Consider the following 13,693-nt stretch of genomic DNA (forward strand, 5'->3'; position numbering starts at 1 on the left):
TGTCGCACGGACTTGTCTTGGTCAGCCCCTCTAGGAGGTAGGGACTTTACAGAAGCACCACCAGGAGCCGTGAAAGGCTCCAAGGTGGCGATGAGGGAGGACCGTGTGGGTGTTTCCGAAGACGGGCTGACGTCAGGGAGAGAGGCAGGCCGGGGCAAAGACAATTTACCCATACAAAACAAAAAGAGTTTCATTTCCCCACACCCCCACCCACCACGGAGCCCAACAAGGAGAGGCTGGATGTTGGAGCCAGACCGCACCCAACAGCCCCAGGGGTAATGGGGAAGTATACGCAGCCACTGCCAGGCGTTTAAAGGCGGTCGCGGGACCGTTGCGATCGCCCACCCGGCAGTGACCGCTTGACCCTAGCCATCGCATGGCCCTAGCCAGCTCACGACCAGCCGATTGATTCAATGGGGCCACACTGAACCGCAACCCTCCCACCAAAGGAGCGTGTTGCCCACCGAGGGGAACTACACTCTGCCTCGCGGTGGACTCAACTCCCAGATGAGAGGGCACGGGGAGTATACGGGACGCCACGCACGGCAAACACGTGGGGAGACAATGGCCCTGCCCAGTAGGCCTCCTCTACCGGTGATGAAGGGGGAGCACTTGGTCCACGAGGCCGGCGGACATCGAGTAATATCAAGGTAGGCAAGCCACCACAAAAGGTGGTGCCGCCGACCTGGCTTCAAGCCCCGTCACCAAGACAAGGTGACTCCCCTTCGACGGGGGTAGTACCCGGAGGTGATGGTTGTAATGCTGATGGTGGTGGTGATGAAGGTGGTGGTGGTAGTGATGATGATGACAGTGGTGGTGTGGTGGTGTTAGTGATGACAGTGGTGGTGTTGGTGATGTGGTGGCGGTGGTGATACTGGTGCTAGTGGTGGTGGTGAAGGCGGCGGTGGTGCTTGGTGCTCAGTGATACTTACTGATAACTAAATGCAGGGAAAAAATAATTCCTAATTCATTAGTGGTTAGGTTTCACAAGCAAGGTGACAATGCCATGATGTGGGCCTTGTTTCCCCAGCCAGGTTAAATCTTGCTTTAATCATAAATAAAGATATATTCGCTGTAACACTGCGGAGCAAATTTTACTCTGCTTGTCAACAGTCGCATTCAATTATTATTTTTATTATTTTCCTCACTGCTCCAGCGATTTAGCGCCAAACACCGTCACAGACCACTTTTTCCCAAAATGCATAAAAATACACATAAGTAAATTGAATAAGGTAACATCCTTCCCCAGTGATGGACTATGCACATTACCATTCCCACGTCTCCAAGAGTCCAGTGAGCAACTGATTTGAGTGACGGGCTGATGGAGGTCAGGGTTGCCAAGTCTCATGAATGGGCGATTACCAACTCCACGAATATTCATAGCCAAACTGAGTGTTTTATTACCAAATTTCCTGTGTGTGTGATTTATTATTTTTTAAAGAAAGGTCCGCCATGTTATTAGTGATAAAAAAAAATATTAAAATAAAGAAAAATAGAAAATCTACTACTTACCAAGTGCAGCTTGCAGGTTGTAGTGCATTGCTGGAAGGTAGTCAATCAAATAGAGCATCCAAGGAGTCGGAGATATCGTCACATGCAGTGCCATCCACCTTGCGTATATGGTAATACATGTCCACAGAGAATTTCTCCAACATGTTATTTGTGATTTTCAAGTTCTTGCAGCATTTCGCTAGCATGATGAGAGTGGTGCGTATTCGCAAAATTGCTTGAAGCATTTTCAGTTTCATCCTGTTGCGTACCTTCGTCTTGACGGCATTTGCGTGGGAAAAAATCATCTCCACGTCTGCATTATTAGCTGGAGTTGTCAGACATGCCAAAGCGTAGCCAGCAAGCTCCTGATAAGGTTTTCTGTCTCCTTCCTTATATTTTTTTTTATTGCAGACCAAAACTGGACTGGGTCATCAGGTATTCCACTCCCAAATATTTCCTCATTATTCCATGGATGGTACAAAATTCGACGATATTGTTCTTCACATGCTTCTAAGGAGCCTTCCATTAAATAAGAAAATGGCTGGTCTGTTAATGTGCGTTAGAATATATGCTGGAGACAGCTTGCACAAACTATCAAACAGGCTTCTATTCTTTGGCAAGCGCATCTTGACTTGAGCAACTAGCTCAACAAGCATATCTTGACAGCGCTTTTGTAGAGCTAAGAGACGCTCTGCCTCTTGCTCACCTGAGAGAGCTCTTTTGCACTCCATAGAAAACTTACTCCAAAATTAGTCATATTCAGTGGTAGTAGTGAGCCATCTTCACTGTAGACTCGCCTATTCAAGGATTTGAAATGAATATCCAATTCGTGCAGAAGCTGGGAGGGACTGACATTAGTAGACTGGAAGAGTGCGTTAACTCTCAAATTCGGTAACAATGGGTGAACAAAATACAAAGTAAAGGTAGTTGCTGCCATCATTAAACATTTCCCATAAAGTGCGAGCTTTGTAGAGTACTTCCTGTGATCCTTGTACACTAGCACACTGAAAGTAAGCTCTAAGTTCCAACCAGTTCACCAAAATATTGAATATCACTTTTCCCCTCACAAGCCATCGGGTTGCTGAGAGAGTTATGCATGGGAGTGGTGTTCCTGGGGCGAGATTTATCATTCCATTTACCAGATCTCTGTCTGGTAAGTTTCGCGGTATCTCCGCCCACCCGGTAAATCTGCATTCATTCCTCCACACTCGAGAAGCCACTCACGCCATTCACCTCAGCAGCCCCAGCTTCCCCACGCCCACGCTCATTGCTTGGCTGCACCAGTGAGGCATGATGATAATGGCCCCCTAGCCAATTTTGGTTGCGAGGGATGAGTATGGGCAAACATTAGAATAATACCCAATCTTGTGATAGCGAGGCACGCTATTGACATTAGCGACGGAAAACTAGGAAGGTAACACAAAAAATGTTCAGAATATAGGCTACATAAGCGAGTATATTTTTGTTTCAAGGATAAATATACAAGTAACGTGTAATTGAGGGACTGAAACGCTAATTATTTGTTTTAACCCGGCAGCGTCGGTGGCCCCATTTTGGGGCTCCCGCAAGTCGGTCCGCTGAAACGGCTGACCCAGTTTTGTGTTCGGCTCAAAACGCCTAATTCGAGCTAATTGTAAGCGGTAGCGGTATAGAGCAACCCACCATGCATGAACTGGGTCATTGTGGTGGGTGATTGATCTTGAGGTAGGCTTATTTGTCAAAGGAGGTGCTGTAAGGTCATGGCAGACTGAATTAGCTATCCATACAGTAATCACTTTTCAAATTCTCTAAAGTAGACAACAAGCGACTCTCGGCTAGATGCCACGTGTCACGAGACTGTTTATTTTGTAACAAACACCACCCAAAAAGAATGGAGTTTGAGTATAAGTAAATATTTTTAACGGCTCTATGGTTATGGTAGGAGTACTCTGATATAGGTTCCATGCTCTTTTCTCAGTCCCAAAATGCAGTGTAATGTTGCCGTTTCTCGGCCACTTCTCGGCTTTCCCATAGCCGAAGCCCACGGGTTAAGGCAGTATTTACGCCTGTGCAATACACATGTCTTAATTTTGAAGTTTGTTTATAAGTAAACAAACGACACGTGAAAGCCGAAATACAGCATCAAAGGTCGCACGTGATTGGGTATCCATCCCAACCAATCGTTGCTAGGGTGCGAGTTACCGGAGCGTTACCATACCGTTGATGAATCCCGTGTTTGAAAGATGCCGCAGCTCTGGTAGCGCACCGGTAAATGTGAGAGATACCGGAGGCGTGGCTGGTAAGATTGATGAATCCAGCCACTGGTCTTTCATCTCCAGTGTTCATGGTGTCGAACAACATCTTGAAGTTCTCACGCCTCAGAATACTTTTTTTGAACCACTTGGGAACTTCTAACAACATAAAGCCTAGGTTTGATGGGAGTTTTTCAAACCCTTTCTGGATACACAAAGCTAAGCTGTGGCACGTGCACTGCATTTTGATACAGTGAGGTGCACAAATTTTAATCCTTGACCACAGAGAGTGAGTTTCTCCTGTCATATTACTGGCCCCGTCACTTGAAAATCCAATACACTTTTCAATGGCAATGCTATTTTTAATCAGGAGAGCCCTAGTAGCTTCAAACAGTGCTTCACCAGTAGCCTCAGTCATAGGTACAAGCTCTAGGAAAGCCGTTACCACTTGGCAAATGTTATCATCATAAAATCTAACACATACACCCAATTTTTTTCCCACTGGATACATCTGTCGCTTCGTCGACCAACAGGCAATAGTACTTCGCATCATTCACTCTCTTCCGCAGATCCTTCTCAAGGGAAGGAGAGATAACATTAATAATTAACATAGAACACTTTGTGCAATGTAATCTCAGGTTTTCTAGGTTACTTCCAGCACCATTTATCATGATTATTTCACTGAAATGGTTGATGCTTGCAACTGAACAATGACAGCTTACAACAGCAGCCAGCTCAAGTTCTGCTTTCTTAAGTTCCTCGCTATGTCATTGCTGCTTCCGTAGGCCGCTAGTCTGAAACACATTGGCCTTTGTTGAACTCACAGCAGATACGCGTTGCTGATGTTCGTTTGAATTACCATGGGCTTTAAGTGTGGCCTTCCTAGGTTGAAGATTCCTAACACACACTTTACAAAAAAGCTTGCTGTGAACCATCTTTAGCTCTTGTGACCCATGCATATTCTTTCTCCCACTCAGTATGATATGATCTTCCAGAATCGTAGCTTCCTTTCCACTTGGACATTTTGATACATAAACATAAAAAAAAAAATCCTTCGCCAATATTACTTGTTACACGCTGTCCAGTGTGATAATGACTACGTATCTAGTACACATCTACACGCCCCGCGGAACTATGCTGAACTGAACCATAGCATCGGGCCGCATTCTGGCGGCCGGGCCCGGGCGGCGGCACCCTGTCATATACCTGAACATTACGCGTACATGTCTATGACAGGGTGGCAGAGACACCCCATCCTGTCTGATTCATGTCCCATCCTGCATAAATGTCAGGGCTGGAAACCGTTTGTAGAAATTAAATGTCACACTAATGTACCTTCTTATTACCAGATTTAGACATGCTCATTACCAGAATGCCAAATGACTTATACTCATTACCAAACATACAGGAACAGATTGCAACAAATATTTGCCCGACAGTCCATTCGTTGCTTCTTTTCATCTGTGCAATAAAAAAAAGAATGTTAAGGTGTTAGTGAAAAAAAAGGCTTAGGAAACACTTTTATTACGCTCTGTCTGTCTGTCTGTCTGTCTAGACAGTCTCTCTCTCTCTCTCTCTCTCTCTCTCTCTCTCTCTCTCTCTCTCTCTCTCTCTCACACACACACACACACACACACACACACACACACACCTTAAGACTAAATATTGTCCATAGTCCTCTGCTAGCTACCTTTAACGTCTCTAATTCTACTAAATGCAACACACATTACTGATTAATCCGACAAGTAAAATAAGGTTCTCAGTATCTGGTCACATTACTGGTCCATTGTCTGACTTATGCTACGCATTTAATACCCTCTCTCTCTCTCTCTCTCTCTCTCTCTCTCTCTCTCTCTCTCTCTCTCTCTCTCTCTCTCTCTCTCTCTCTCTCTCTCTCTCTCACACACACACACACACACACACACACACACGCATAGACATGACTAGATTATTGTAGAAATCTTCTGACCTCAGGTCTTTCCAAACATTTTTAGCATGAGCAATAAGGTTTTCCTTATTCCTGGGCACATTGCAGTCCCATTTTTTTACCATCTTTGCCCAAAGATGTTCTATAGGCATCAGATCAAGGGACTTTGGCGGCCAGGGAAGTCTAATTACTTCAGGGTGTTCCCTGAACCATTCCTTCACCGCCTGGGAACTGTGTGTTGGGGCATTGTCCATGGCAATGTAAATCGGTTGTGGTGGAGGTATCAACATTGCCCGGACAGTTGGTAGCATGACAGTGTCGAGGATCTCTACATACTGACGTGAAGTGAGGCGCTCCTCGGTTTTTGTCAGCTCCCCAGGGCCCGGATCCACAAAGGATTAGTTCGTAGTTTTGGGCCCTTAGTGCGTAGTTTTGAGAACATCGAGATTCACAAAGCTCGCGCTGCATAACTACCAACTAATCGATGTCGTCACGGGTTACCGCGCGGATCTACAAACGTTTACCGCGCTCTGTGTGACGCTAAATTTGTTGTTAAATAACTACTGCCTCGGAGCTGACGGTAACGCTAACAGTATTATCATATTATCATATTACAAATTCCCCCAGGGAGGACTCCCCTTCTGGCTGCCGACCCGAGAGGTGTCTTGATAACTCCTCGAACCTCTTTCTTCTCAATTTCTGCAACATTCGCGGTCTTCGCTCTAATTTTCATTATGTGGAACATCATCTCTCCTCCTCTAAACCTCACCTTCTCTTCCTTACCGAAACACAGGTTTCTGAGGCTACTGACAGCAATCTCTACTCTGTTCCCTCCTACTATCTCTATCCTAAATTTCAATCCAAAGCTGGATGTTGCGCCTACGTGCGCAACGACATCACTTGCTCTCGTGCCCACAACCTTGACTCTTCTGAATTTTCTACCATCTGGCTAAGACTTCATTGTCATTCTATTACTAAATACATCTGTGCTGTTTATCTCTCACCTAACTCTACCAACTATGTAAAATTCTTTGACTATTTGAATTCTAAAGTGGAGCACATCTTAACCCACTCTCCCTTCGCTGAAATCTCCATCCTAGGAGATTTCAATGTTCACCACCAGCTTTGGCTTTCATCCTCTTTCACTGACCATCCTGGTGAACAAGCCTACAACTTTGCTATCCTCAACGACCTAGAGCAGTTGGTCCAGCACCCTACACGTATTCCCGACCGTCTTGGAGACCGGCCCAACATTCTAGACCTCTTCCTTACCTCAAACCCTTCTGCTTATTCTGTCAAACTGTTCTCTCCGTTGGGCTCCTCCGATCACAATCTTATTTCTGCATCCTGTCCTATCGCTCCTCCCTCTGGACCCACCGAAGAGGCGATGCTTCTGGCATTTTGCTTCAGCTCGGTGGGACGACCTGAGGATGTACTTTTCCGATTTCCCGTGGAATGATTATTGCTCCCAGGATAGAGACCCCTCTGTGTGTGCTCCGCGCATCACAGAGGTGATTGTCTCTGGAATGGAGGCATACATTCCTCGTTCTTTCTCTACTCCTCACGCTAAAAAGCCTTGGTTAATCACGCTTGTTCTCGTGCTGTCAATGATAGAGAGGCAGCTCACAAAAGGTACCAGAGCCTTCAAACTAATGCTAATTATGAACTTTACATTTCTGCCCGAAATCGTGCCAAATCTATTCTCAGACTAACCAAAAATTCTTTCATTAATAGAAAATGCCAAAACCTTGCTTTCTCTAACTCTTCCCGTGACTTCTGGCATCTACCCAAAACATCTCTTCCAACTTCACTTCTTCATCTTTCCCTCCACTCCTCAGTCCTGACGGCAACACTGCCGTCTCATCTATCTCTAAGGCTGAACTCTTCTCTCAAACTTTTTCTAAAAACTCCACTCTGGACGATTCTGGGCATATTCCTCTTACTCATCCCCCCTCTGACTCCTTTATGCCTGTTATAAAGATTCTTCAAAATGATGTTTTCTATGCCCTCTCTGGCCTCAGAAGGCTTATGGACCTGATGGAGTGCCTCCTATTGTCCTTAAAAACTGTGCCTCCGTGCTGTCACCCTGCCTGGTCAAACTCTTTCGCCTCTGCCTGTCAACATCTACCTTTCCTTCTTGTTGGAAGTATGCCTTCATACAGCCTGTGCCTAAGAAGGGTGACCGCTCCAATCCCTCAAACTACCGTCCTATAGCTTTACTTTCTTGTCTATCTAAAGCTTTTGAATCAATCCTTAACCGGAAGATTCAAAAGCACCTTTCCACTTCTGACCTTCTATCTGATCGCCAGTATGGGTTCCGCAAGGGGCGTTCTACTGGTGATCTCCTAGCCTTCTTAACTGACTCTTGGTCATCCTCTCTAAGCCGTTTCGGTGAATACTTTGCTATTGCGCTGGACATATCACAAGCTTTTGATAGGGTCTGGCACAAATCTTTGCTTTCCAAACTACCCTCCTACGGTTTATATCCTTCTCTCTGTACCTTTATCTCCAGTTTCCTTTCTGACCGTTCTATTTCTGCCGTGGTAGACGGTCACTGTTCTTCCCCTAAATCTATTAGTAGTGGTGTCCCACAGGGTTCTGTCCTATCTCCCACTCTTTTTCTGTTGTTCATTGATGATGATCTTTCCAAAACGAACTGTCCTATCCATTCCTACGCCGATGATTCCACTCTGCATTACTCAACTTCTTTTAATAGAAGACCCACCCTACAGGAACTTAACGACTCAAGGCTGGAGGCTGCAGAACGCTTAGCCTCAGACCTTACTATTATTTCCGATTGGGGCAAGAGGAACCTGGTGTCCTTCAACGCCTCAAAAACACAGTTTCTCCACCTATCCACTCGACACAATCTTCCAAACAACTATCCCCTATTCTTTGACAACACCCAGCTATTACCTTCCTCAACACTAAACATCCTCGATCTATCCTTAACTCAATATCTCAACTGGAAACTTCATATCTCTTCTCTTACTAAATCAGCTTCCTCGAGGCTGGGCGTTCTGTACCGTCTCCGCCAGTTCTTCTCCCCTGCACAGAAGCTGTCCATATACAGGGGCCTTGTCCGCCCTCGTATGGAGTATGGATCTCATGTGTGGGGGGCTCCACTCACACAGCTCTTCTGGACAGAGTGGAGGCTAAGGCTCTTCGTCTCATCAGCCTCATACTGATAGTCTTCTACCTCTTAAATTCCGCCGCCATGTTGCCTCTCTTTCTATCTTCTATCGATATTTCCACGCTGACTGCTCTTCTGAACTTGCTAACTGCATGCCTCCCCCCCTCCCGCGGCCCCGCTGCACTCGACTTTCTACTCATGCTCATCCCTATACTGTCCAAACCCCTTATGCAAGAGTTAACCAGCATTTTCACTCTTTCATCCCTCACGCTGGTAAACTCTGGAACAATCTTCCTTCATCTGTATTTCCTCCTGCCTACGACTTGAACTCTTTCAAGAGGAGGGTATCAGGACATCTCTCCTTCCATATTTGATCTTGTTTTCGGCCACCTCTTTTGTTTCTTTGTTAGGAGCAGCGAGTAGCGGGCTTTTTTTTATTATTGTTTTATTTTTTTGTGCGCCCTTGAGCTGCCTCCTTTGTTGTAAAAAAAAATTTATTTACATATAAATGCTTTATATCTCACTATTTCAACTTGAAATATACCTTTGAGAGTAGAGAAAAGCTATTCCTTTGGGATTTACACCCTTTAAAACAGTAAACAGCACCTCGCCGATCCACCGCCAGCTACTCCTTCCCGCTGCCCCGCCGCTACACGATGGAGTTCATCTACGCCGCCTTGCATGATCGTGCCCTGAGGAGAGAAAGGCGATTTCGCGATCGCCTTGACCCTCTCTCCTTAAGTGACACGGAGCTCGTCAGCCACTACCGGTTCCCCCCCGCATTATTTGATTGAGCTCATCCAGGAGGTTGAGCCTGCCCTAAGGAGGAGGACAAGGAGGTCACATGCAATACCGCCACACACACAAGTTTTGGTGACCTTAAGACTGTTAGCCAGCGGTTCCTTTCAGCACGTCATAGGCGACGTATGCGGTAAGTTCATTCTCATTAGTCCTTTTTAATACTCGGGTTATCACTCTGCAGGCCACCCAAACTCCAACCATTTTACTCTTTTCAAAGTGATTCCTTCACTATTACCATTCTAAGCTAACAGGAACCATGTATAGGATGTGGGAAACAGCAGTAGATTTGGTTAAATTTAGTGGTTAGAGTTAACCTAACCAAATAAAAGCTATAACCCAAGTGGTCTGCAGCTCAGCCAAAAATGTAATAAATGGCTTCAAATGCTTATTACCCTCCCTGGTTTAAAAAAAAAAAAATACGAGGTTATTATCACGAGTGAGTGAAATGTGGAAGAAAACAGTACAAAGTGTGTTGTGTGTGTGCACAAAGTACTTAATAAAGCATAAAAATCCAGCACAGTGAGATGGGTGTACTTCTGGAATAAATACCATTCACTGAACAATCTTTACTTAATTATTCATAATTTTCATAATGATTGAATAAATGTACTTAGAATTTAATTCACTATATATATATATATATATATATATATATATATATATATATATATATATATATATATATCTATCTATATCTATATATATATATATATATATATATATAAATATTTTTTTTTCCACTAAATCAGTGAGGTGCAGCTGATTTATCTTAATTGAAGAAGAGATTTTATTACAATAAGTTTGCAAATTTTACTTGTAAGGGTAAAGGTGATGAGGAAATCCCCAAAATACAATGCTTCAAACAATTAAAAATTAATGCATTTCAGGACTTGCACAGGGCAGTGTCAGCCGTGTAGTCCAGGACGTGACAGCTGTGTTGAGTGACATAGCTCGACAAGAGATAAAAATGACCTCCACGATGCATGCATTGATGGAATCGGCAACAGCTTTTGCAAGAGTTCGGAGTTTCCCTCGGGTTATTGGTGCCATTGATTGTAAGATTCAAAATTACTAGGGACTGACGAATGAGCACATATGATATTGGTCTCAGTAAAAGTACATGAATAGATTTACAATCTGCCTATCGCTAAATAATATTTATTTGCATAATGTTTATCAACAGGTACTCATATTTCCATTAAGGCACCCCATGAAAATGAGGCTGCCTACGTGAACAGGAAGAGGTACCACTCTTTCAACATCCAAGTTGTGTGTGATGCTGCTGGTATGATCATCAGCTATTGTGTCATTTCCAGGTAAGTGTTCCTTATTGATGATATCATTTATTGTTAGGCATGTTAATAGTTAAATCACAAACATCCCTTACCTGCTACAGCATTTCTAAAGTTTGATTTTTAGCAAGAATAATTGCAGATTAGCTATTTAGGCAATGGAACTTGAGCATTTGAAGATGCTAAGACTCCACCAGTGTTGGGCACACCAAACATGCTACAGCTTTTCTCTTGAGTCTGGTATTTTTTTCCAGTATTAACATGTCCATGTTTTGGAATCCTTTTTTTTATTCTCCCCTTTTTAGCAGGGTCAAATCACGACTCCTTCATCTGGCACCATTGCGACCTATATGAACGCTTTCGCAGGGGTGAGTTTGGGGACTACCTGCTCATTGGTGCGTATCTGGAGGGATGTTGATGTTCTTGACAAATGTTGCATTACATATGTTACATAAATACCTTTTCAGTAATTACTTAGTGTGTTACAGTAGCTTTCTTAAGTAGTTATTTCACATCCTGAAAATGATATCGCATGACTGTAATCTTTACAGGCGACAGCGGCTATGCATTAGAGCCATTTTTGATGACTCCAGTCCGCAACCCCACAACAGAACCGGAGGAGCGCTACAATAGGGCCCATACACGGACACGTGTCGTTGTGGAGCAAACCTTTGGAATACTAAAGAGCCGGTTCAGGTGACAAACTTCTTTTCCTTATTCCCAATACCTATGCATTCACATATGCTGGCCATCCATTAGAACCCAGTGAGAATTAGATTACTAACATGTTACAGCAATAAAGTGATTGGAAAGGCAAATTTAAAAAATAAATATTTGGTGTGAAAGTGAGCAGACGTGGGTTTGAATCCCCACGTTACCAACTTGGATTTTTCAGTCACCGCCAAGTGGCCTAAGACTACCCGTATGCCATAGGCGAAGATGTAAAAAAAAAAAAGACAAGACGGGAGTGCTTGGAAGATTTGTATTTCAATTGTCTTTGACTCAGTAATTTTGACAACTAACACTATTTACAGGTGCCTTCACAAATCTGGGGGTGCCTTGCAGTATGCTCCCATGAAGTGCCTCAACATCATCACCTCATGTTTACTGCTGCACAACCGCTGTGTCCAGCGGGGTATTCCACTTCCCCAGCGGGTACAAATTTATATTTCGGTAAGGTGGAGAGTTAGCTTTCAGACATTCTTTCATATGCTTCCTGTTGGATAAACTTTGTTGAGAACATAGCAACTTTATTTAGTGATAACTTTCAATCATTCAGATTTCTGGCTGCAGCAGTGCAATTGCTATTAATACAGTAGATGTAAAAATGCAACAGTGTATCAGCAGACACATTCAGCAGAGCAAGAGTAATATAGTACTTTGTGAGTACTTTTAAGATCTTATTTCCTCCTTAGCTTGAAGAGGATGAGGAAGAGCAGGATGCTTCTGCTGCTGTTCTTGAAGCAGCTGCTGGCCGAGGAGCTGGAAGAGCAGTACGTGAAGCAATACTTGCTCATTTTTTTGGGTGAAATGGTGAGGTGTGTATTTTATCGGTCACTCTTGAGTAAGAGCTCAGTAAGTTTGTCACACATGAGTCCCCTTTTCTGGAATCCATACTGTTTACTTGTTATTAAATTATGCTCTTCTAGAAATCTCGTCTATTGTTTCTTTATCACTTTTTCACATATTTTACATAGTACACTGGTCAATTACACGGGTCTGTAGTTCAGGGGTTCTTCCTTTCTTCCACTTTTGTATATAGGGACCACTTCGGCCCTCCGCCACTCCTTAGGCACTGTACCAGTATTTATCGGTGTGTTGGTGTGTGTGTGTGTGTGTGTGTGAGAGAGAGAGAGAGAGAGAGAGAGAGAGAGAGAGAGAGAGAGAGAGAGAGAGAGAGAGATGAATGTATTAAAATATTTGCAAGTATTTTCTCTTTTGAGACCTTACTCAAAGTAAGTTAAACATGTGACAATGTTCTGTATTTTAGACTAATTAAAATGTACATAGTGTACAAGTCTCTGTGATTTTTCCTTGTGTGCTTGTGTTTCGGGCCCTGTGAGCATGTTAATGCAGTTTGTCTTCTGGTCACCCCCTTAAAAGTTGTTCTGCCAGCCCCTTAACCGTCAGGCCTCACAATTGATCCCTGACACGCAAACCGATATTCAAGGATTAAGAATATTTTAAGTTACGGCAAAAATATATTGAGCAATCCTCACATGTACAAAAAATATTGAGTGACAAAAACTGTTACACTTAAACCAATAATAATAAACTTATTGTAATATTATAAAAAAAAAAAAAGAAACTAAGGAACTATAAATGAGATCAAAATACATACTGCAGAATGGGGATATCCAGCAGGAAAGGAATGTCAGTCCCATGAGGTTTAGTTTAACCCGGTAGCAGCGGGGATCATGTTTCTTAATGGTACTTCTAAGCAAGAAAAAAAATTGAGAAAAAAATCATCACTCACACAAACCATTTCATAATATATATCGAAGCATTTGTGATCAGTTTATGTATCATCTATTTTGGGGGGTTTAAATCTACTGGGTTAATCATACCTTTTTAGGCACACTGTTTGTGAATTGCATATGTAAGGTTGTTTTTAGTAAAAAAAATATTACCTGAATTACACGGTAGGAAACTATGTCATTGAAGATGCAAAATATGTTTTTGATATTTTTTATCTCTTTATGCATCATGATGTTCCACTAGAAAATGGCCAGGAAAGAACCGTCCTACACTGAAGATGATGATACCTGTCGTCCGGCATCTGTAAATGATGTTAGGACTATACGCAAGGCAGGTAACG

At 43.4% G+C, this 13,693-nt stretch overlaps 1 long non-coding RNA gene across 2 annotated transcripts; it reads left to right on the top strand.

Moving 5' to 3' along the window:
* The first annotated feature begins 9,394 nt into the window (after positions 1–9,394).
* LOC126989164 (uncharacterized) lies at positions 9,395–12,102 on the top strand. Of its 2 annotated transcripts, XR_007742956.1 has the most exons (5): positions 9,395–9,713; positions 10,471–10,638; positions 10,767–10,899; positions 11,181–11,571; positions 11,910–12,102. It is a non-coding gene; the product is annotated as an uncharacterized LOC126989164 (long non-coding RNA). The 2 variants fall into 2 exon arrangements; XR_007742955.1 differs by having other exon boundaries at positions 10,767–11,571.
* The last annotated feature ends 1,591 nt before the right edge of the window (positions 12,103–13,693 follow it).

This window comes from Eriocheir sinensis, unplaced genomic scaffold (genome assembly GCF_024679095.1).
Source record: "Eriocheir sinensis breed Jianghai 21 unplaced genomic scaffold, ASM2467909v1 Scaffold1081, whole genome shotgun sequence".
Taxonomy (NCBI): Eukaryota; Metazoa; Arthropoda; class Malacostraca; order Decapoda; family Varunidae; genus Eriocheir; species Eriocheir sinensis.